General features: G+C 37.6%; 1 non-coding gene across 1 annotated transcript; it reads right to left on the minus strand.

The window, feature by feature from the left end:
* Positions 1-22,908: 22,908 nt before the first annotated feature.
* Positions 22,909-23,015, minus strand: LOC141710233 (small nucleolar RNA R71). The gene has a single exon (XR_012570764.1). It is a non-coding gene; the product is annotated as a small nucleolar RNA R71 (small nucleolar RNA).
* Positions 23,016-24,404: the final 1,389 nt, after the last annotated feature.

Genomic DNA, 24,404 nt, shown 5'->3' on the forward strand with positions numbered 1-24,404 from the left:
GAATTGAATGAATCTCTAAACAGACTGAAAGTGAGAAAGGAACTAAACAAATTGAGCCAATTGTTGTTAAACAGACTGCTAAGCCAAAGGTAAATCATGTTAAAGATAAGTCAACTTCTGACAAATTAAAACAGGATAAACTAGTTGAAGTCAACATAGGCTTAATGACAAAGAAGCAGCTTAAGCATAAGCTGAAAGAGATTAGGAATGTCAACAAGGTAAAAGAAGCTAGGAAAAATAGGAATGAAAAGGAAGGTGTGAATAAAAGCAATAATTATATTCCTATTCCTATTGCTCCTAGAAAGAAATGTTATAACTGTGGAAACTCTAACCATCTTGCTTCGTTTTGCAGGAAAAATAAAGATATAAACTCTTTACCTCCTAGATCAGGAGTTAAGAGTCAGTCTGTTAGGTTTAAGCCACAAAATCCTTGTTTTCATTATGGTAGTTTATGGCATTCCATTTATACTTGTAAGGAATATCATAGTTTGTCCTATGATTATTATCAAATAAAACCTTCTTTAAAGAAAGTTAGTATTATTCTTTCTAGTGTAAAGTCTGATGCAAAGTCTGATATAAGTTCTGATAAACAGCATGTTAGCATAAACTCAGAAACTAAATCCGCTGCAAATGCTAACAAACTTAAAAAGGCCAAAGGATCCAAGCAAGTCTGGGTCCTTAAAACTACTCATTAGTGGTCTTTGTGATTGCAGGGCAACATGAAAAACATCCTAGTTCTTGACAGTGGATGTTCAGGACATATGACTGGAAATAAATCCCTGCTATCAGACTTTGTGGAGAAAGCTGGCCCAGGAGTTTCTTTTGGAGATGGCAACATGGGAAGTTGATTTTAAATCATTTCTTCTTAAAAGATTTGCTAAGTGTGAGTTAAATCTGTGACAGAGGTTATCATGTAGATTTCTTTGTAAAACACTGTGAAGTTGTAAGCAATTCTACAGGCAAAGTGGTTCTGAAAGGTTATAGGCATGGTAACATTTATGAAGCCAGTCTTTCAATAAGTTCTGATGGTTCTGCAATCTGTCTGTTAAGTAGAGTATCAATTGAAGAAAGCTGGAATTGGCACAAAAGACTCTCTCATTTAAATTTCAACAACATAAATGAGCTTGTAAAGAAAAATCTTGTGAGAGGACTGCCAAAATCAGTATTTTCTCCTGATGGCCTTTGTGATTCATGTCAAAAGGCAAAACAAAGAAAATCTTCTTTCAAGAGCAAAACTGAATCCTCAATCCTTGAGCCTTATCACCTACTGCATGTTAATCTATATGGTCCAGTCAATGTTATGTCTATTTCAAAGAAGAATTATGCTATGGTTATAGTGGATGAGTTCACAAGGTACACTTGGGTGTATTTCTTGCACAAGAAGAATGAAATATCATCTAGTCTACCTGATTATGTCAGAAAGCTGGATAAGTTGGTCAAAGTTTCTGCTAAAATTATAATAAGTGATAATGGCACTGAGTTCAAGAATTCAATCATGGAAGAGTTCTGCAAAGAGCATGGAATCAAACAAGAATTTTCTGCACCTGGAACTTCACAGCAAAATGGAGTTGTAGAAAGAAAGAACAGGACTCTCATTGAAGCTGCACGAACTATGCTTGATGAAGCAAAGCTACCAACCTATTTTTGGGCTAAAGTTGTGCAGACTACTTGTTTTACACAGAATGCTACACTCATAAACAAGCATGGAAAAACACCATATAAGATGGTGAAGAAAAAGAAGCCAAATCTGAAATACTTTCATGTATTTGGATGTAAGTGTTTTGTTCTTAAGACTCATCCTGAATAGCTGTCAAAATTTGATCTAAAAGCTAATGAATGAATTTTTATTGGATATCCACTTTCCACAAAAGCCTTCAGAGTCTAAAATTTAGAAGCAAGGGTTGTCATGGAATCTATCAATGTATATTTTGATGATAAGAAGATTACTGGACTTGAAGATTTCAATGATCATGATCAACTGAGATTTGAAAATGAAGATTTAAATTCTGATTCTGTAAATTTTGATGACTTAAACTCTGATCCTGTAAGTTCTGACAGGTTAAGTTCTGATGTCATTGAAATTGTGATAACAACTCCAAAGGAAAATGCACCTGAACAGGGGGAGCAAGCTGAAGATCCTACCACAACTCAAGACTCTCAAGAAGAATTAGAACCAGTCACTGGCTCTTCAAGTTCTGATTCATCAAGTTCTGATGAGCCAAATTCTGATAATTCTGGAAACTCTGATTCTTCCAATCTTGATGGATCCAACTCAAATTCTGAAGTTTCAGAGAGCATAACTACAGGGGGAGCATCAAAAAATGCTGATGGAGACAGCATGGAACATGGGGGAGGATCCAATTCTAGAGAACAACTTCCATCTGCAAGGAAGTGGACAAAATCACATACACCTAACTTGATAATTGGAGATCCTGAAGTAGGTGTCAAAACTAGAACTGCAACATCAAATGAATGTCTCTATCATTCTTTTCTATCTCAGACTAAACCAAAGAAAGTGGAAAAAGCTCTTCAAGATGCTGATTGGGTGCATGAAATGCAGGAAGAGTTAAATAAATTTGAAAGAAATAAAGTCTAGACCTTAGTGCCAAGACCAAAGAACAGATCAGTTGTTGGCACGAGGTGGGTATTCAAAAACAAAACTGACAGTGATGGTATAATTACAAGGAACAAAGCAAGGCTGGTTGCTAAAGGTTACTCTCAACAGGAGGGTATTGATTATGATGAACATTTGCACCAGTTGTTAGATTAGAAGCCATAAGAATCATTTTCTTGATGGAGAATTGGAAGAAGAGGTATATGTTGAACAACATCCAGGATTTGAAGATCCAAAATTTCCAAATCATGTCTACAGATTAGACAAAGCACTTTATGGCCTTAAGCAAGCTCCAAGAGCATGGTATGAGACTTTAGCTCAATTCCTTCTAGAAAGTGGATTTCACAGAGGAACAACTGATAAAATACTGTTCTACCTTAACCATGAAAAGGACTTACTTTTGGTACAAATATATGTTGATGATATCATATTTGGTTCTATAAATGCCAAACTCTGTGTACGGTTTGCAAAGCTAATGCAGTCAAGATATCAAATGAGTATGATGGGAGAACTTAGCTATTTTCTGGGACTTCAAGTCAAGCAAAATGAAGAAGGTACTTTTATCTGTCAATCCAAGTACACCAGAAATTTACTCAAGAAATTTGGAATGCAAGACTGTTCAACTACATCCACTCCCATGGCCACTGAAACCAAGTTAGAAATGATTCATGTTTAGTTTTCATATCTTAACAAACAGGACATATCAGGACTTACTGAAATCAGGACTTACTGGAAGTCAGAACTTAATATCAGAACTTAAGGTCATATCAGAACTTAAGTACGGGAAGACTTTCATATAAGGAAGGAAGCTGATTTACAGTAGAAGATCAAGACTAAAACAAAATAAGATATGCATGAAAAGAGTTAGAAGACTAGAAGACTTGTAGAAAATATCTGATTGATATATTTAAGGAGACAGAATTATATTCCATATCAATTAGAAGTTATCTTGTAACTGTGTACTATATAAATATAGGCTTAGGGTTTACACTATAGGTGTTATCATTATCGAGAAGATTATATATTGTAACTTAGGAGCTCTTAGTGATATTTGTTCATCACTTAGAGAACAACAGTTCTTATTGTAACAGAGTTTATTCAATATATTTGATCTTTGTTATATACTTATATTAAATCGATTTGATTGTATAAACACTGTATTCAACCCCCTTCTACAATGTTGTGTGACATAACATATTAGATATGACATCTCAAATATATCTAACACAAACCGTTTTGTCACACCCCAACTTAAACAACAAATTAAATATAACTATTACAACATTTAATAATAAATAAACATACCCAAATCAAAGATCTTACAGTTTAGGGTTTGGAACAGCCCAACACTACCATCTATTACAACTGATTTTAAATATCGACTCCTCACACAAACTACTATCACTTATTCTACCTGAGCTCGAACATAGACATCAGCATCACAGGTCTTACGGGCAGTCTGCTTCAATCTAACCATAGCTGCTAGCTGTAATATCAGGGTAAAGCAAGGAGTGGGCCAAATGCTCAACAAGTGCTAAACAATACGATACAAAACATAAATCGAGATATATATTAAAGAATGTCAATGGGAGGACATGACCAATGATAATGAGAAATAAAACTTTGGGTGATGGCATCATTTTGTTGGTATCAAAAAAAAAATCATATCTTAATAAAAATTATTTTATGACGCTACGGATTACAGTCGGTGATCAGCCGCGAAGTAATCCCGAACCTCGCTGGGTTCTAAAACATTAATGGGAATCCCTAGGCAACTTTTAAGCCTAATATATGTGTGGAAAGGACTCGCGTCTCAGTCCAGATCCACTATTCAAAGAAAACATTTATCCCCCTTTGGGACTGAAAACCCATATTTTATTTATTTCAAAAACTGATGCCGATTTATAACAAAATCTCTTTTATAGTAAGCATTTTTTTTATCAAGGGATTATAGATCAACTCGAAACACGGGAAATATGGTACTAAATCTCAGGGCCATGATTCATAAAACTATACTCTATTAAAGTAACGGAATGGTTTTCAAATATCAAAGATTGGACAAGGGGATTTAGTGAGGCTATTGGATATTATAAAGGGTAATGCCAAATTGGGCTTAAAGCAATGGCTTCACATCAAGGTTCATGTGCTGGATCATCAAGAAGATAAGCTTCATGAATACTAAGGGTGTTAAGGTATGCAGAAATGATCTTTAACACAGGATATATCAGAATTGTCAAGCTTCAGGATAAGAAAGAGGGGTATCAATCAATGAGGAATCACTTTGATAAGTATCTGGCTTTTACGGTTCAAGGTAATGTTCTATAGGGGTTTAAGTATCAGGATGATATATCAATACTTAGGAATCATCAGCATGTAAATCAAGAGAATCAACCAAGAGTTATAACTACCCTTTCTTTTATCCTGGCATTCGAATTACTTTAATATATTATCATGATAAGACCACTTTACAATACGTACTCGAGGGTTCATGGCATTTTTATATAATTCAAAGATAAACATAAGATACGCTTGATTTAATATATCAAATGACACAGGATAGTTGCAGCAATGTATGAACTATTAGCAGTAAATATGAAGGACAAGTTGAATCACTTGCCTTGAGAAAGGCTGGTCTGGTCTGACTGGTAGGAGCAACTGGAGCTTCACTCGACCTTTATGGAAAGTTTTCCCTCGTCTCGAGATCCTACATAAATAATAATAATAATCCTCATTATAATATATTCTCACCAACTTAACCTATTTACAACCCGAATTTAAACACGGATGGCACTTAGGCCTATATGCACTTAATTTATATTCACCTTTAATTTATAGTTGCTCACACATAGCCACATAATCACATATCATATATTAATACCAAATAACACCATATACACCATAATGCAACACTAGGCTTGGATGATCTCGATCCCCCAACTTAAGTCACTTGGTCGCTAAACTAGACAAAGTCTTCTAATTTTGGCTTCCTAACTCGATGTGCCTTTACTAAACTATCCAAGACCTATTGACCCTCACTTGTGCCTTTTATTCTAATGACCTTATACTATCTTACAACTATGGTGGTCAACCTAAATTTCACTCCTAAGTGTTCTAAAACTATGTGCTAAGTGAAAGTGTTCACTGGTGCCAATTTCAGAATGACATCTATGGTTTCTTGAGTCCATTTGACACCCTTAAACTATAGGTTTTCCTTCAAAACTCTTACACAAGACTCTCCTGACCTAAGGGCATCTCCCAAACTTGATGTGGCTCAAGGGCCTGGCTTGGGCCTTCTTGGGCCTAAGCTCAAAGTCCATGGTTCCCCTGTTTTCCTGGGCAGAAAACACCCTAACTTGAATTAACTTGGTTTGGTTCTAATACCCAAACCAAGACTTAAACATGGTGATCTACTAAACTAACTCCCTTATACTCAAAATAATCTTGGTGGAGATCATCCTTACCTAAGGTGCAATCATGGCAAAATAAAAGAAACCACATTTCGCAACTCACAAATCATCAAGTTTTTGAAACAATAAGTTATGTATTTTATAAAAGATATACACGACTTATTACCATGCATCAAGAAGCATTAATCAATATTAACACATTATTCCTACTGAAATTAAAGCTTACTAATAAAATCTTTCCAAATGATCAAAATCTTATAACATTCTAAGTGAAATCCACATGCATGCATGTCTTCGAGTTTTGCAAGCCAAACAACATGTTTTCTAAATATGTTTTACCAAGAAATTTACATGCAAGCCTAGCATGAGCTATATCTAGATGATCACTTAGCATGCAAGGCGTTTCATCAAATTTTTACTACAAAATTCAAGCCATTATCACATAAACATGCAAAAATTGAACAAAGCAACAAGAATGGTCTCAAGAACCATTCATTCGGCTCCCCTATGGTCATGGCCGAATGAAATGGAAGGGAATGGCCATTTAACATCAAGAGTTTCCTTCTCAAGACTTGGCACTTCACCATTCCTTGTAGTCCTCTCAAAAACAACCTTAAACTCACAAGAATCAAGGTTGTACTTTGAGTTTCAACTAAAACCTTAACATGCAACCTTAAAACTTAAACTTTCTACTCAAAACTCTTTGAAATATATGTGATCATGGTATGGGAAGTAACATTTACTTGTGTAGGAGGTGGGAACTTGATTGAGAAAGAAAGAAAATGGGGAGGGGGTGGTTTCGGCTGAAAAGCCGAGAGTGAGGGTATAGGAGCCGAGAGTGAGAGAGAGGAGGGAGAGAAGAAAGACTGTGGTGTGGGTGATGTGTGAAATGATCATGTCTTTTACTTGTTTTATGGTTTTTGTTTTGACAAATGTGAGTGGGAATAGGAATTGGCATGACTACCATTCCACTTATACTTGGATCATTTTGCATGCAAGGGTAAAGGAGGAATTTGGCTAGAAAAATAAGAGTTAGTGGGGTGGTAATTGTCTCTTTAGCCCTTTTGGATTGAATAGAAAGGATTTGCATGCAAGGACAACTATGTAATTTGCTAATTATAACAATTAACATTTATAAAGATTTATTTTTGTAAAATAAAACACAAGTTCAAAAATTATAAAATTTATACCATAAATTAATTTGGATTTTTAGAAATTTTATAAAACTACTTTTGAAATTTGTGACCAAAATAACTTTTAAAGAGAAATTTATTCAAGGTTTAAAATATTCCTTATAAGTCAAAATGAAAGAAATAAATAAACTTTTGCTTTGAAAATTCATATACCACATAACAAAAATTTAAGACGCAGAGTTCTCATTCATACAAGCATACAATAGTTGCATATATTGGCATTCGACTTTTAAAGTTGTACTAAATTTGCAATTAATATTATACAGAAATGTCGGTTGTAACATCCTCTCCCCCTTAAGGGATTCTGTCCCCAGAATCTAAGAGAACAGATGAGGATACCGGGAACGCATATCAGACTCTAACTGCCAAGTCGATTCTTCGACCTTAGGGTTCCTCCAAAGTACTTTTACTAACTTTATTGACTTATTTCTAAGACTCTTTTCTTGCCAGTCGAGTATTTTGACCAGTTGCTCCACAAATGACAGGTCTACCTGAATTTCTACTGGTTCATATTCTATTACATGGCTAGCGTCAGGATTGTACTTCTTAAGCAATGACACATGGAACACATTATGCACGTGCTGATATTGAGGTGGTAAGGCCAACTCGTAGGCCGCCTTCCCTACTTGACTCAAAATTTCAAAAGGACCTATGTATCTAGGTGATAACTTCCCTTTCTTGCCAAATCTAGACAACCCTTTTCTAGGTGACACTTTCAACAAAACAGCTTCGCCAATTTGGAATTGAACATCCTTACGTGTCGGATCCGCATACTTCCTCTGTTTATCTTGAGCAGCAAGTAGCCTTTTCTGAATTAACTTGACTGAGTCATGCAATTGTTGTACCAATTCCGAGCCGAGAATCCTTCCTTCACCTACTTCATCCCAACTTGTTAGTGATCTACATTTTCGCCCGTACAAAGCTTCGTATGGTGGCATGCCGATACTGGAATGATAGCTATTATTGTAAGAGAATTCAATCAACGGCAAGTGGTCGTCCCAACTTCCTGCAAAATCGATTGCACAACTGCGCAACATGTCTTCGATTGTTTGAATTGTCCTTTCACTTTGTCCATCAGTCTGCGGGTGGTACGCCATGCTCATATTCAATTTTGTGCCAAGACATTCTTGAAATTGCTTCCAAAATCTCGAGTTAAATCGGGGATCTCTGTCTGAAACTATTGAAACAGGTACTCCATGCCTTAGTAGAATTTCGCGCACATACAGATGAACCAATTTGTCTAATGACGACTTCTCGTTAATTGGAAGGAAATGCGCTGACTTTGTAAGACGGTCAACTATAACCCATATAGCGTCATGCCCGGATTTCATTCGCGGTAGTCCTACTATAAAGTCCATAGCGATATTTTCCCATTTCCATTCTGGAATCTTTAGGGGCTGAATTAATCCGCTTGGTCGTTGATGTTCTGCCTTCACTTTCTGACAAGTATAACACTTCGCAACCCATTCCGCTACGTCTCGCTTCATATTTGGTCACCAAAAGTTTTTCTTTAAGTCCCGATACATCTTGGTACTTCCCGGGTGGATTGAAAATTTCAAATTGTGGGCTTCGTGTAGGATCTTATTCTTTATTTCAGGTACATGAGGAATCCATATTCTGGAAGAAAACCTTAGTATCCCTTGCTCATCCCTTTGAGTATTAATCTCCTCTCCAGATAATTGATTCTTCTCTTTCTCCTTTACTTCTTCTTGACATTTCTTTATCTTTTCCACTAGTGTTGGCTGAAAAGTCATTGCACGACAAACTTCTTCAACTTTTCCACAATCACAAAGTTCCAGTTCAAATCTCTTGATTTCTTCAGATAATTCCTTTGATGTTGTCATCATATTCAGTCTCTCCTTCCTACTTAGAGCATCGGCCACAACATTCGCCTTCCCAGAATGGTATTTATCGAACAGTCATAGTCCTTGATCAATTCCAGCCATCTCCTCTGCCTCATATTGAGCTCCTTCTGAGTGAAAATGTACTTTAAACTCTTGTGATCCGTGTAGATTTCACACTTTTCTCCGTAGAGGTAATGTCTCCAAATCTTAAGTGCGAACACTATGGCGGCTAGTTTCAAGTCATGCGTCGGGTACTTCAACTCATGCGGTTTCAACTGTCTTGACGCATACGCGATCACCTTACTGTGTTGCATTAACACACAACCCAATCCCTTATGTGAAGCGTCACTGAATATCATAAAGTTTCCTTGGTCATCTGGAAGTACTAACACCGGAGCTGTTACCAATCTCTGCTTCAACTCTTGAAAGCTATCCTCACATTCTGCACTCCATTCAAACTTTTGATTCTTTCTGGTTAACTTGTTCAATGGCGTGGCGACTTTCGAAAAATCCTTGATGAACCTTCTATAGTATCCTGCCAACCCTAGAAAACTTCGCACTTCCGTAGGAGTCTTTGGCCTCTCCCAACTCATAACTGCCTCAATCTTTGCCGGATCCACTTTAACTCCTTCATTTCCAATGACATGCCCCAAAAATTGAACTTCCTTTAACCAAAACTCACATTTGGTAAACTTGGCATACAACTTCTCTTGATGAAGTATTTCCAATGCTATCCAGAGGTGCTGTTTATGTTCTTCTTCCGACTTAGAATAAATAAGGATGTCATTAATGAATACCACGACAAACTTGTCCAAATACTTCTTAAATACTCGATTCATCAGATCCATAAATGCGGCCGGGGCATTGGTCAATGTAAACGGCATTACTAGGAATTCATAATGCCCATATCTGGTCCGAAATGCTGTTTTGGAAATATCTTCTTCTTTGATCTTTAATTGATGGTATCCCGACCTCAAGTCAATCTTTGAAAAGCACTTTGGTCCTTTCAGCTGATCAAAAAGGTCATCTATTCTTGGTAGCGGGTAGCGGTTCTTGATCGTTACCTTATTCAACTCTCGATAATCTATGCATAGTCGCATACTCCCATCTTTCTTCTTGACAAACAGAACAGGTGCTCCCCATGGCGACGTACTTGGCCGTATCACTCCTTTATCTAACAATTCTTGTAGCTGGCTCGCCAACTCTTTCATTTCTGCTGGTGCCATCCTATATGGGGCCTTTGAAACTGGTTCCGTGCCTGGAGCAAGGTTGATCTCGAACTCGATTTGTCGATCTGGTGGTAAGCCCGGTAGTTTTTCTGGAAACACATCGGGAAACTCGTTAACTACAGGGATATCTTCTATGTTGGGGTTGCCCATTTCTGAATCCACTACATACGCTAGGAACGACTCACAAACTTTTCTAAGTAGCTTCTTAGCCTGAACGATTGTGAGAAATAGTTGTTTTTGCCTCTTCCCCTTAAATACTACCTTCTCTCCACTCTTCGCCTTTAAATACACTTTCTTGGTCTTACAATTAATCTGAGCGTTATTTTCTCCTAACCAATCCATGCCTAAAATTATATCAAACTCTCCCAACTTGAAGAGTATCAAGTCGGCTGAAAACTTATACCCCGAAATATCAATCTCACACTTCGGAAAGAATTGATTCACAGGAATCTTCTCTTGGTTCGCAATTACCACATTTACTACCTCGCTCATAATCATTTTATCACATTGAAGCTTATCAACAAAATTTTCTGATATGAAAGATCTTGTTGCTCCCGAACCAATCAATACTTTAGCTTTGGCATTATTGAGTAAAAGTGTACCTGCTATCACCTCAGAATTCTGAACAACATCCTTCATCTTCAGATCAAATGTCCTTGTTGTTGCTTGCGGGGTTGGTGTAGGTGGTGGAGGTAATGCCAATACCTCAACTAGCACACTCGCACTGGTGTTTGCCACATTCATCAGAGCTTTGACTGGTCCGGTTGCCTTGCACTCCCTAACTATGTGTCCAGTTTTCCCACACTTGTAGCACGTAACTCCTGGCTTCGGCATCTTGCACTCATTCACCAAATGTCCCTTCTGATTGCACCTATAGCATGTCATGCTCAACTTATTACACACTCCGGGGTGCCTTCTTCCACAGTGCTTGCATTCGGGTCTCTGGAATCTGTTTTCTCCAACTTGTCATTGGCTTGCCTGGTTGTTCCCCTTTGATTCTTGCCTTTTAACCAAATTTCCCTTCTTTTGAAAATTTTCGCCCTTCTGGAATCTGATCCTCTTTATATTCCGATCTTGTGAACTTCCCACTTCAGACTTTTCTCCATAAAATGGAACCTTCCTCTTCTTGTTATCCCTCTCCTTCCTTGACTGCATCCCATTATTCTCAATCAGAGCAGCTTTCTGAACTACTCCCGCATAAGTTTCAAGCTCAAACATAGCCACTCTATCTCTGATCCAAGGTTCCAATCCTTGCTGAAATTTCTTCGCTTTTTCCTCCTCGGTGCTGGTATACTTTGTCACAAACCTTGACAACTCAGTGAACTTCTTCTCATACTCCAGTACAGTCATGTTCCCTTGCTTTAGCTCCAAAAATTTAAGCTACATCTGATTCTGCATGTACTTAGGGTAATACTTGTCCATAAATAACTTCTTAAATCTCTCCCAAGAAACCTGTTGAGTTGCTTACATAGCTTTTACTGATTCCCACCAATAGATGACTTCGCCCTTCAAGAAGTAAGTAGTATACGGCGTCTTCTGATCGTCTCCTAACTGTACCAACTCAAAAGCCCTTTCCATCTCCTTGATCCATGTGTTAGCTATTACTGGATCAGTGGTATCATGAAATGCAGGTGGATTCAAATTCTGAAAAGCCTTGAAAGTGACAATTTGTCTAGGTGGTACTGGTGGTTTAGGTGGTTGGTGTGGTTCACGGTTATCTTGGTTTTCAATTCGCTGTTGAAGAGTTAGTTGTTGTTGGGCTATAGCATTGGTTTGTTGTTGCAAAGTTTCCAGTAGTCGAAGAATATTTGGGTCTATGGTGGATGTGGTTGTTGGGTTCTTCTTTTTGGGAGGCATGATCCTGAAATAAGAGTTATGTCAAAACAGATATGAATAATAAAATAATTTGAGGGTATCGCATGGCGTTCTTATTTACATGTGAGGTCAGGTTTCAAATTAAGGAGATATGATGATACATATAAAAGCGTATAATAACAGTTAAGAGAAATTGGAACAATAGAGCATGATTATTGAAATTTAAAGGTCACAATACATGGGATTAGAACAAAGTCTGATTCTAGGATCAACTGGCTTATTTAAAGGAAATAACGGAAACAACTGGGGAATTCTACGGAGTCTGATAATACAACAACATGAAAGGTAAATGGAAAGAACTAAGGCTCCACTCCATCTGAACCTGGCTTGGTAGTCTTTTCCTCTTGAAGCGTCTTCACAATGCTTTGGAGCTCATCCGCCACCATCTGAATGACATACTGGCTTGTGCGGTCCCGGTGCGCTGGCATCTCCTCAAGCTTAGTGTTGACGTACTGAACCAAGGTCTCAAGTCTTGTAGTCATCTGCTCCTTGGGCTTCCCTTCGTAGTTTCGGCTGTCCGGGTACACGTTCTTCAGTCGGTCTATCAGTCAGTCGTACTTTCCCTGAAGCATGTCAAACTCGCGCCTCAACTCAGCATACACGGTGAAAGCAATAGTGTCGTCCGAACCAGAGGATGACGAGGAATGCGCCCTTTGCTGACAAACCAGTAAGAGGTGTATTAATAATAAACTTACTTAACCTACTCTCTCGCATATTATCTATAACTTACACATATACCCTTTAACCTATTTGGGCTGTCCAGGGACTCTAAACCGTGGCTCTGATACCAAAACCTGTCACACCCCAACTTAAACAGCAAATTAAATATAACTATTACAACATTTAATAATAAATAAACATACCCAAATCCAAGATCTTACAGTTTAGGGTTTGCAACAGCCCAACACTACCATCTATTACAACTAATTTTAAATATCGAGTCCTCACACAAACTACTATCACTTATTCTACCTGAGCTCGAACATAGGCATCAGCATCACAGGTCTTACGGGCAGTCTGCTTGAATCTAACCATAGCTGCTAGCTATAATATCATGGTAAAGCAAGTAGTGAGCCAAATGCTCAATAAGTGCTAAACAATACAATACAAAACATAAATCGAGATATATATTAAAGAATGTCAATGGGAGGACATGACCAATGATAATGAGAAATAAAACTTTGGGTGATGGCATCATTTTGTTGGTATCAAAAAAAAATCATATCTTAATAAAAATTATTTTATGACACTACGGATTACAGCCGGTGATCAGCTGCGAAGTAATCCCGAACCTCGCTGGGTTCTAAAACATTAATGGGAATCCCTAGGCAACTTTTAAGCCTAATATAAGTGTGGAAAGGACTCGCATCTCAGTCCAGATCCACTATTCAAAGAAAACATTTATCCCCCTTTAGGACTGAAAACCCACATTTTATTTATTTCAAAAACTGATGCCAATTTATAACAAAATCTCTTTTACAGTAAACATTTTTTTTTATCAAGGGATTATATATCAACTCGAAACACGGGAAATATGGTACTAAATCTCAGGGCCATGATTCACAAAACTATACTCTATTAAAGTAACTGAATGGTTTTCATATATCAAAGATTGGACAAGGGGATTTAGTGAGGCTATTGGATATTATAAAGGGTAATGCTAAATTGGGCTTAAAGCAATGGTTTCTCATCAAGGTTCAAGTGCTGGATCATCAAGAAGATAAGCTTCATGAATACTAAGGGTGCTACGGTATACAGAAATGATCTTTAACACAGGATATATCAGAATTGTCAAGCTTCAGGATAAGAAAGAGGGGTATCAATCAATGAGGAATCACTTTGATAAGTATTTGGCTTTTAGGGTTCAAGGTAATGTTCTATAGGGGTTCAAGTATCAGGATGAGATATCAATACTTAGGAATCATCAGCATGTAAATCAAGAGATCAACCAAGAGTTATAACTACCCTTTCTTTTATCCTGGCATTCGAATTACTTTAATATACTATCATGATATGACCACTTTGCAATACGTACTCGAGGGTTCATGGCATTTTTATATAATTCAAAGATAAACATAAGATACGCTTGATTTAATATATCAAATGACACAGGATAGTTGCAGCAATGTATGAACTATTAGCAGTAAATATGAAGGACAAGTTGAATCACTTGCCTTGAGAAAGGCTGGTCTGGTCTGACTGGTAGGAGCAACTGGAGCTTCACTCAACCTTTATGGAAAGTTTTCCCTCGTCTCGAGATCCTACATAAATAATAATAATAATCCTCATTATAATATATTCTCACCAACTTAACCTATTTACAACCCGAATTTAAACACGGATGTCACTTAGGCCTATATGCACTTAATTTATATTCACCTTTAATTTATAGTTGCACACACATAGCCACATAATCACATATCATATATTAATATCAAATAACACCATATACACCATAATGCAACACTAGGCTTGGATAATCTCGATCCCCCAACTTAAGTCACTTGGTCGCTAAACTAGACAAAGTCTTCTAGTTTTGGCTTCCTAACTCGATGTGCCTTTACTAAACTATCCAAAACCTATTGACCCTCAATTGTGCCTTTTATTCTACTGACCTTATACTATCTTAAACTATGGTGGTCAACCTAAATCTCACTCCTAAGTGTTCTAAAACTATGTGCTAAGTGAAAGTGTTCACTGGTGCAAATTTCAGAATGACATCTATGGTTTCTTGAGTGCGTTTGACACCCTTAAACTATAGGTTTTCCTTCAAAACTCTTACACAAGACTCTCCTGACCTAAGGGCATCTCCCAAACTTGATTTGGCTCAAGGGCCTGGCTTGGGCCTTCTTGGGCCTAAGCTCAAAGTCCATGGTTCCCCTGTTTTCCTGGGCAGAAAACACCCTAACTTGAATTAACTTGTGACACATGGTTCTAACTCATATCCTATGAACTATGGTTGGAAACACTTCTCTAACACTCCCTCTAACTAAGGTCCAACTGGGCCTAATGAGAGCCTACCCATGACATGGTCAAATCTCCCTATTTCTAAGTTGCAACAAAACTGTCCCCTGCTGGACAGATTTTGTTATTCTACTTGTGCACCTAACAAAATGACATGCAAACCTCCAACCAACCCCTAAAACCTTTTATATACTCCCAATACTAACTTCTGGTGGCTTGGGCCTCAATGTGAACATCAATGACATGGTCAAAACTCACAAATAATCTTGGTGGAGATCATCCTTACCTAAGGTGCAATCATGGCAAAATAAAAGAAACCACATTTTACAACTCACAAATCATCAAGTTTTTGAAACAACAAGTTATGCATTTTATAAAAGATATACACGACTTATTACCATGCATCAAGAAGCATTAATCAATATTAACACATTATTCCTACTGAAATTAAAGCTTACTAATAAAATCTTTCCAAATGATCAAAATTTTGTAACATTCTAAGTGAAATCCATATGCATGCATGTCTTCGAGTTTTGCAAGCCAAACAACATGTTTTCTAAATATGTTTTACCAAGAAATTTACATGAAAGCCTAGCATGAGCTATATCTAGATGATCACTTAGCATACAAGGAGTTTCATCAAATTTTTACTACAAAATTCAAGCCATTATCACATAAACATGCAAAAATTGAACAAAGCAACAAGAATGGTCTCAAGAACCATTCATTCGGCTCCCCTATGGTCATGGCCGAATGAAATGGAAGGAAATGGTCATTTAACATCAAGAGTTTCCTTCTCAAGACTTGGCACTTCACCATTCCTTGTAGTCCTCTCAAAAACAACCTTAAACTCACAAGAATCAAGGTTGTACTTTGAGTTTCAACTAAAACCTTAACATGCAACCTTAAAACTTAAACTTTCTACTCAAAACTCTTTGAAATATATGTGATCATGGTATGGGAAGTAACATTTACTTGTGTAGGAGGTGGGAACTTGATTGAGAAAGAAAGAAAATGGGGGGGGTGGTTTCGGCTGAAAAGCCGAGAGTGAGGGGGTAGGAGCCGAGAGTGAGAGAGAGGAGGGAGAGAAGAAAGAGTGTAGTGTGGGTGATATGTGAAATGATCATGTCTTTTACTTGTTTTATGGTTTTTGTTTTGACAAATGTGAGTGGGAATAGGAATTGGCATGACTACCCTTCCACTTATACTTGGATCATTTTGCATGCAAGGGTAAAGGACAACTATGTAATTTGCTAATTATAACAATTAACATTTATAAAGATTTATTTTTGTAAAATAAAACACAAGTTCAAAAATTATAAAATTTATACCATAAAATAACTTGGATTTTTAGAAATTTTATAAAACTACTTTTGAAATTTGTGAACAAAATAACTTTTAAAGAGAAATTTATTCAAGGTTTAAAATATTCTTTGTAAGTCAAAAATGAAAGAAATAAATAAACTTTTGCTTTGAAAATTCATATACCACATAACAAAAATTTAAGACGCAGAGTTCTCATTCACACAAACATACAATAGTTGCATATATTGGCATTTGGCTTTTAAAGTTGTACTAAATTTATAATTAATATTACACAAAAATGCCGGTTGTAACACGTTTTCTCTCATTTCAAGCTATTTCTCTTTAATTTTTCTTACCCACTCAAATTCAAACACTTCAAATGGCATCAAACACAGTTACACCTTTTATCCCAAAAGAAGGAACCAACTATCTTGCATTTATAGATGAAAACCAAGCTCATGATAGCTTTAAGAGCTTTGTGAAGTTTCTTTCTGAGACATACTTTGTAGGTGCTCTAACTACAAATCCAGTACTGTACTTGGATGTTCTTAGGGATATTTGGAACATAGCTGTGGTTAGGAAAATGGTGCATGAGAATCAAGATACTTCTATGGTGGTTAACTGCTCTATTCAAGGCCAACAAGTAGAGTTTTCTGAAAATGATGTCAATCTGGCTTTGGTCATCCCTACTGACAATCTGGTGGAGGTTCTAACACAAGATGATCTAGCTGAGTTCATGGACTTCATAAACTACAGTGAGAGGATCAACTTGGAAAGCCTGAATAGGAAGTACTTGAGGAGGGAATGGTCTTTCCTTTTTGATTCAATTGTGAGGGCATTCACATGTAGGAAGACAGGGTATCACAATATTTTAAGTATTGTTCAGAAGCTGGTGTTCTCCATGGCTCACAACAGACACCTCAATATAGGGCACTTGATAATGGAGGAGCTCAGCACCAGGTTCACAATGCCTTTGACATCAAGAGTTAAGGAAATCTTTCTTCCTAGATTTATAATGTTTGCTTTAAATCATAAAGTGCATAGCATTCATTTGTTAAATTGTATAGATAGAACTAAAATAGGCAACTATAAACAAGTGTCCAAAGTTCTATTTGGCTCACTCATTACAAAGAACAAGGTACCTGTAAGTCTCAGAATCACTCCATTCATGTTGGAGAGTTTTAGGACTTACCCTTACCCTATGCCTGACATGAGGTCTACAATCACAACTGGTACAGTAATGACACATGTACCTGTGGAAGAAAAAACACAGGAACACCAACAGGGGCCTTCCCAAACTGAGACCCCTCTTTCTTTACCAATAGAAACTAGGAAACCAACCACTTAATCCTCTCAAAAGGGTGAAGTGAGTAAAAAGAAGAGAAAACAGGCAACCCTAACTATATTTAATGAGAGTGATGAGGATCAAACTCAAATAGAGTCCACCCTGGCCAAGAAACCAAAGAAGGCAAAGAAAACTGAGTTGACCACTCAAGCTACCTCTGCATCCTCCCAAAAGGATGTAGTTGCAAAAGAGGGCATACAAAAGACTTTAGGGGCATCCTCTCAACAGAATGTCTCTATTGAAAAAAGTACTATCCCTAGTACATCCTGTAAAGAGTCTGCACCAACACTTGAACACATTCAAGTGTATGAAAGAAGAAATAAGGATGGCACACACAAAGAGAGCACATCTTTTCAAGCTCCCTCATCTATTCAGGGGGGGCTGCCAACACTCAATTCTAAAATCTAAAATCTCATTTCTAAAATTTCTTCTTCACACAATGAGACACTTGAATCTAATTCTCAAGTGTTGCCAAAATCAAGTGACATGGTTGAAGAAATTATGCTCACCATCCAGGAACCACATTTAGTTGATGAGAGGCTACACTCTGGGGTAGAACTTGATGACACAAACACAGGGGTTTCATCAGTTTTTACTGAAGACACCATGGTAGTCTCTCAAGCACCTCCATGTGCTAAAAAATCTTCACAAATTAATAGGTTTGAGGGTAGTACTTCTGAGGGGGAGCTATCTAAATCCTCTCCCATTCAATTGGAGGTTCCTCGTGAAGGAACAACTCCCCTCAAAATCCTAGCTGACACTGCATTAACAATTGAAGCTAGGAGTCCAAATGTCAATGAGCCTGTTATAGGGGAGGCAAGTCAGGCACATTCAAGGGCTAGCTCTTTGCAAGAAGAGCAATGGTTTGAGTCCATGGTATATGACAGTAACCTGGTTAAATCCCCTCTAATTCAATTGGAGGTTCCCACAAGTGGTGAACAATACACTGTCACAACCACAGTTCTAACTGTGAGTCAAACTGTGGTATCTGTCATAGGTAATGTTACTGAACCTCAACCATCCACCTCAAACCCAACAGACATTCCTTTTACATCAAACCCTTCCTAACAACCATCACACCTTATCTCTCAGTGGCTTCAAGATGCCCAAGCTCAACCCATTATAATGAATGACCTCTTGGTTGATCAACTCTCTGGACTTGCCAACATTACACAACAACTTCTTACTACAGACATGTCCAATCAAGACTCTCAAGTAATCTTGTTGTCTTATAAAATTGATGTTGAAGAGCAGCAGCAAAAGATTGTGGATGAAGCAGAGCAGGATGGCAATGTAGATGCTTGGTTAAGCAAGGACTTAAGATTGAGCATGGATGAGATCTTGGCAAGATTTAGAGAAGAATATATTACAATATTGGGAAGGAATGCCAAGGCACTGACTCCACAGGAAGTCTATGATGTTGTGATAGAAGTCTACAAAGCTTAACTCAAACTTTTCACCTCATGAGTAAAGCACTCCAACAGACTATGGACAACCATCAAGATAAGATAAGAAGGTTGTTGAAAAACAAGCTTGATGACCTCTTCCCTACTCAAGTTCAAATCAAGAACAAGTTTCAGACATTTGCTGACCACATGGAAAGGTTTGACATGACTAGCATGGAGCAAAACATCAAGAATCTAAAACAATCATTTGTAGCTTTGCATAAAGTTATCCAGAATCACATTACAAGTAACAATGATACAAGGGTCAAATTGGATTAACTTCATCAAGCTAGATATGAACCATCTGCTCTTTTAATGCAAGGGATCAAAGGGACAGTTCAAACTACTTTTGGTACTCCTATCTCTTCAAGTTCCCAACAACCTCTCTCTACATCAAAAAATCTCCAAATTCAATCTCTACAAGAGCAAGTTTAAACTCTCCAATCCTCCAATGACTCACTTATAGCTCAGGTTAATGCTCTCACTTCTCTAGTACAGAGTCAACAGAATGACACCAGGACCCTGGTAGACTCCGATAAACATCAAATGCAGAATTTAGTTTCTTTGGGAGCTATTATTGGTGCCTTGAATGTTCCTTTACATGCTCTTCCTGAAGCTGTGAGGCTGGAAATTCCAAATCCATTACTCCTACCTGCCAACAAGACTAAGGGGGAGATAGAAGCTATGATTAAACAGTCCAAGGAAGCTGGTAAATCTTCACAATCTCAAGATGCTGGAAAATCTACGACTCACTCTGGTCAAAGTTCTATGCAATTAAAACTCTCTCAAAGTGTCAGTAAAGATAGGCACCAGAAAGCTGTATATGGACCCGGTCAAGATAAAGAGTTGAGTGAGCTACTAGAAGTTCTAAGAATCTCTCTGGAAAATAACTACATCACTTACAAGAGAGCTTTGGCCAACACCATCAATTTCTTAAGAGTGGTAATAGTAAAGGTTGACAACTTTTTGGAGAAAAGGATAGTAGCCAATGTCAATGACTGTGGTTTGGACAGATGTCTGCATATGTCTCTCTCAAATCTACAAAGAATGAGAGCATCTGAGCTGGATGTAATAATTGACAGAGTTAATCCAGTAATTCCAAAGGAAACCCAATTGCTCAAAAAACTCAAGCAAGCTCGGATAGCTGCTTTTCCCGAAGCCTATCTACATCCAAGCACGGAGTGGCCTACATTTGTCCACAAACTAAACAGTGCATATACTTTATAGAAGGGGAAATACAAGATTAATAATGAAATTGGAGACAGGTCTAAAGAGAAAGAACTTCAAAACAACTGAAGATGAGGAGATGATTAGGATGATGGGGAGATATCTACAGAATGCAGAGACCATGTTGCCAAATTCTCAAGTCAACTTAAAAGATGACAAGGATGATGATGAACAGAAGCATGATGAGAAAAAACCTTTTGTCTCAAATCCAAGTCACTCTTCTAAAGCAACTGGCAGCAAAGTAGAAGACAAGAAGCAGGATGAGAACAAGAGGGATGACAAGAAAAGGGGAGATGAAAGAAGAACGATGATGGTGAAGGCACCAAGAAAAATATCCTACCAATTGTTAAGTGGCATTTATGTCCACTTAGAATGCTCTATAAAAGCTTGGATTGATGTTTTGTACTCAAGTTATTTATGTTTTGATGTGTTTTTGGTAGTGTTTTACATTTCAGGCATATATCAGGGATCGAGGTGATGTAGCATTTCTTTGATGCTAAAATTGTGTTAGGAAGGTGTTGTGAAGATCGCTCGTGCAAAGGCCATCAAGAACCAGCAAATAAAAAAAGCAATTTTAGTTTTTCCAGAAGAATGGCGCGCCCGCGCTGTGTTAGCGTGTGGCCTTGTCAGAGAAGCAGAATGTCAGCCCGCCCGCGCTGGTGAAGCGCGCGGCCGTGCCTAGTAGGGATTCCAGATTCCTGTTTCAATTAGAAGACTATTTTCTAGTCTTCTAATCTGCGTGGGCTGCTATATAAGGATAACTTAAGGTCTTTTTTCACAAGAAGCACGTAAAGAAGCTTAAGGAGAAGACAGCGAGAAGACCTATATCACAAATACAACCAAGGCGAAGAAGATCTAGTTTATTCTTGTGATTCTTTGTTCTAAGTTGTAATCTTGGATGCTCATTTCTTGTTTGTTGAACCTAATACTCTTGTTTAACGTACTTTGATTATTATTCGTATTTATAAAGACCTAGTTTATTATACCATGCTTTTATCGGAACCCACGGTGATGATGAGTTCGGTTATGGGCTAATCGTTATCGTGGGGTTCTAGCGGATTTACTTATGGATTTCAATAGTTAATATGTTTTGATACCTTAGTGTGTGGTGATTGTATGATATCCTAGTATTGGTTGTGCTTATTCCTCTTATGAGTGTCGCGAACTTATAAGATAGCGTGTTAATTTCTAATAAAGCGACATTGAATTTAGAGGTTTAGAACTTGCCATGCTAGCATAGGTTCATGTATTTGATATGCATGATTCGTATGAAATTTTAACCATCTTACTTTCCCTATGTAGTCACGAAAGATAACTTGTTCGTTAAACTATTATGTTGTCAAATTCTATAGACATATAGGGTCTTATTATAATTGGTGTCTATTCAGTATCTATCTCTTTTGTGGATGTCTGGTAGTAGGGTATTCGTATAATGAAAGTTGGCATTTACTAGTTTCGTGTTGTCTGATTAGTGTCGTCACCATTGTATGCTAAGGCTAAGAACAAAAAGGCTATTGAATGAAGTAGTAATGAAGTTAGAATCCCATGTTTGTGTTATATAAGTAAATCAACCTTTTTAATCTCTTAGTTAATTGCATGTTAGTTAATAATCTTAATTATAAACAAAACCAAATTATTATTCGTCTTAGCATTGAATAATAACCATACCATTGTTACATAAGTGCATTAATTGAAATTAACCTAAACCAGTCTCTGTGGGAACGAAATATAATTAATTCTATATTACTTGTGATCGCGTATACTTGCGTGAATATTAGCGCATGTTTTCATCCTAACAAGTTTTTGGCGCCGCTTCTGGGGACTCGGTATTAATTTTTGGTTTATGTGTTTGACATCAGTGGTCGATAAAGTTCATTGACTCAGACATTGTTACTTACTTGTTTCCTTGGCGTGTTTCAGGTACTATAGCGAGTGTGTATGCATACGCGTTCTCGGTCTCGCAAGAGAACACTGGATAAAGCGAAGGAAGTAGTTGAATAAGTTCTTGTTGAAGAGAAGGTTGAAGAAGTTTTTGTTGAGGAGAAAGCTGAAGAAGAAGCTCTAGTCATAATGGGAGATCAAACAGCTAATCGTAAGGCTTTGATGGACTATTCTAAGCCGAAGATCAATGATATTCAGTCTAGCATTATCAAGCTAGTCATCGCGGATATCACCTTTTAAATCAAGTCGAGCACGATTCAAATGATACAGAACTCAATTCAGTTTGGGGGTTCTCCTATAGAAGATCCCAATATGCATATCATGGATTTCATCGAGATCTGCGACACTTTCAAGTTCAATGGAGTTACTGAAGATGCTATTAAGCTTAGGCTTTTCCCATTCTCTCTGAGGGATAAGGCTAAGTGTTGGTTGCATTCTCTACCACCAAGCTCCATTACTACTTGGGAGGATCTTACTCAGAAGTTTCTCACTAAATTCTTCCTTATGGCAAAGACAGCTGCAATCAGAAATGCTCTTACTCAATTTGCACAGCAAACGGGAGAATCTTTGTGTCAGGCTTGGGATCGCTACGAAGAGATGCTTAGAAAGTGTCCTCATCATGGGATGCCTGACTGGATGATCATTAACTACTTTTACAATAGGCTAGGTGCTACTTCTAGACCCATGCTTGATGTAGTATCAGGTGGAGCCTTATGGGCCAAAAGCTACGATAAAGTTTATGAATTGATTGAACTGATGGTTGCTAATGAATACCAGAACCCAACTCATAGAATGCCTCAAGGTAAAGTAGCAGGAATTCTGGAAGTGGACATAGCTACTGCTATAGCTGCTCAGCTTCAGGCTTTGACGATGAAGGTGGATTTTTTGGCTAATTTTGGAGTTAATCAGATCATTAGTGTTTGTGAGCTTTGTGCTGGTGCGCATGAGACGGGGCAGGGTGCTATTTCTAGTGAATCAGCTCAGTTCGTGAGCAACTTTTAGAGATCACAGCAACCAGCTCCAGCCACCTATCATCCCAACAACCGCAATCATCCTTTCTTCAGCTGGAGCAACACTTAGAATACGGTGCAACAGCCTTATCTATGATGCCCTCAATCTCGGGGTTAGGAAATGAGGACCCACATACCTTTAAATTAACAATAGATAAGTATAAACCCCGATTAACTAATAACAGGATCTAACAGGATCAAACAGGATTAAGTTTGAGACAAGAAAACAACTACCAACCAGATAATATATATTACAACCCAAAATAATACCAAATTTAAATAATCGATTCCGACTTGGAACCGACAGATAACCCATTGTATTTTTACAACTTTCCAACTAGGCGCTTACTCACACACAATCTGTACTATCTGCTCTGGCATCTGGAAGCCTACAACACGGTAGGGGCACCAGGTACACTCTTACAAGCAGTGCACCTAAGTCTGGCCATCCTCTTGCTTAATTGCCATGGTTAGAACAGAGCAAAATATATGAGTATAAAAACTCAGCAAGTAACTAAATAGCAGCTCTATGATGCAATAATCAACATTTATACACAATTACTTTTAAGGCATTCTACTTTAAATCTCTAGGTGGTAGATTTCTATTTTTGGGCTATAAAAGGGTTATGAAGAAATAGTTGGGCTTCCAAGGATCAAGGCTCGAGATAGGGTGAAAGCCGACATTTATCACAAATCATTAACAGGATCTCAAGGATCTTTCAAATGGAAAGCAAGAATCTATTCAACTCTGGGAATCAATTAAATGATTGATAATAATCAAAACAAGAATCAGGGTTCTTAAGCGGTATGCTAAACAATATCACAGTCAACTCATTTCAAATCATTTTAAACTGTTTCATTTTCAAAGAAGCAACTTGCTAAGGCAATGTATTCAAATATCTTTATAAAGTGATTATGGAACCCTTGATTGGACTACTTTAACTTTCATAAATAATAATACGGGTGATCAGTCCATACAGCCCTCCATCTGGTCGTTAAGGTACA

Source organism: Apium graveolens, chromosome 2 (assembly GCF_009905375.1).
Source record: "Apium graveolens cultivar Ventura chromosome 2, ASM990537v1, whole genome shotgun sequence".
NCBI lineage: Eukaryota > Viridiplantae > Streptophyta > Magnoliopsida > Apiales > Apiaceae > Apium > Apium graveolens.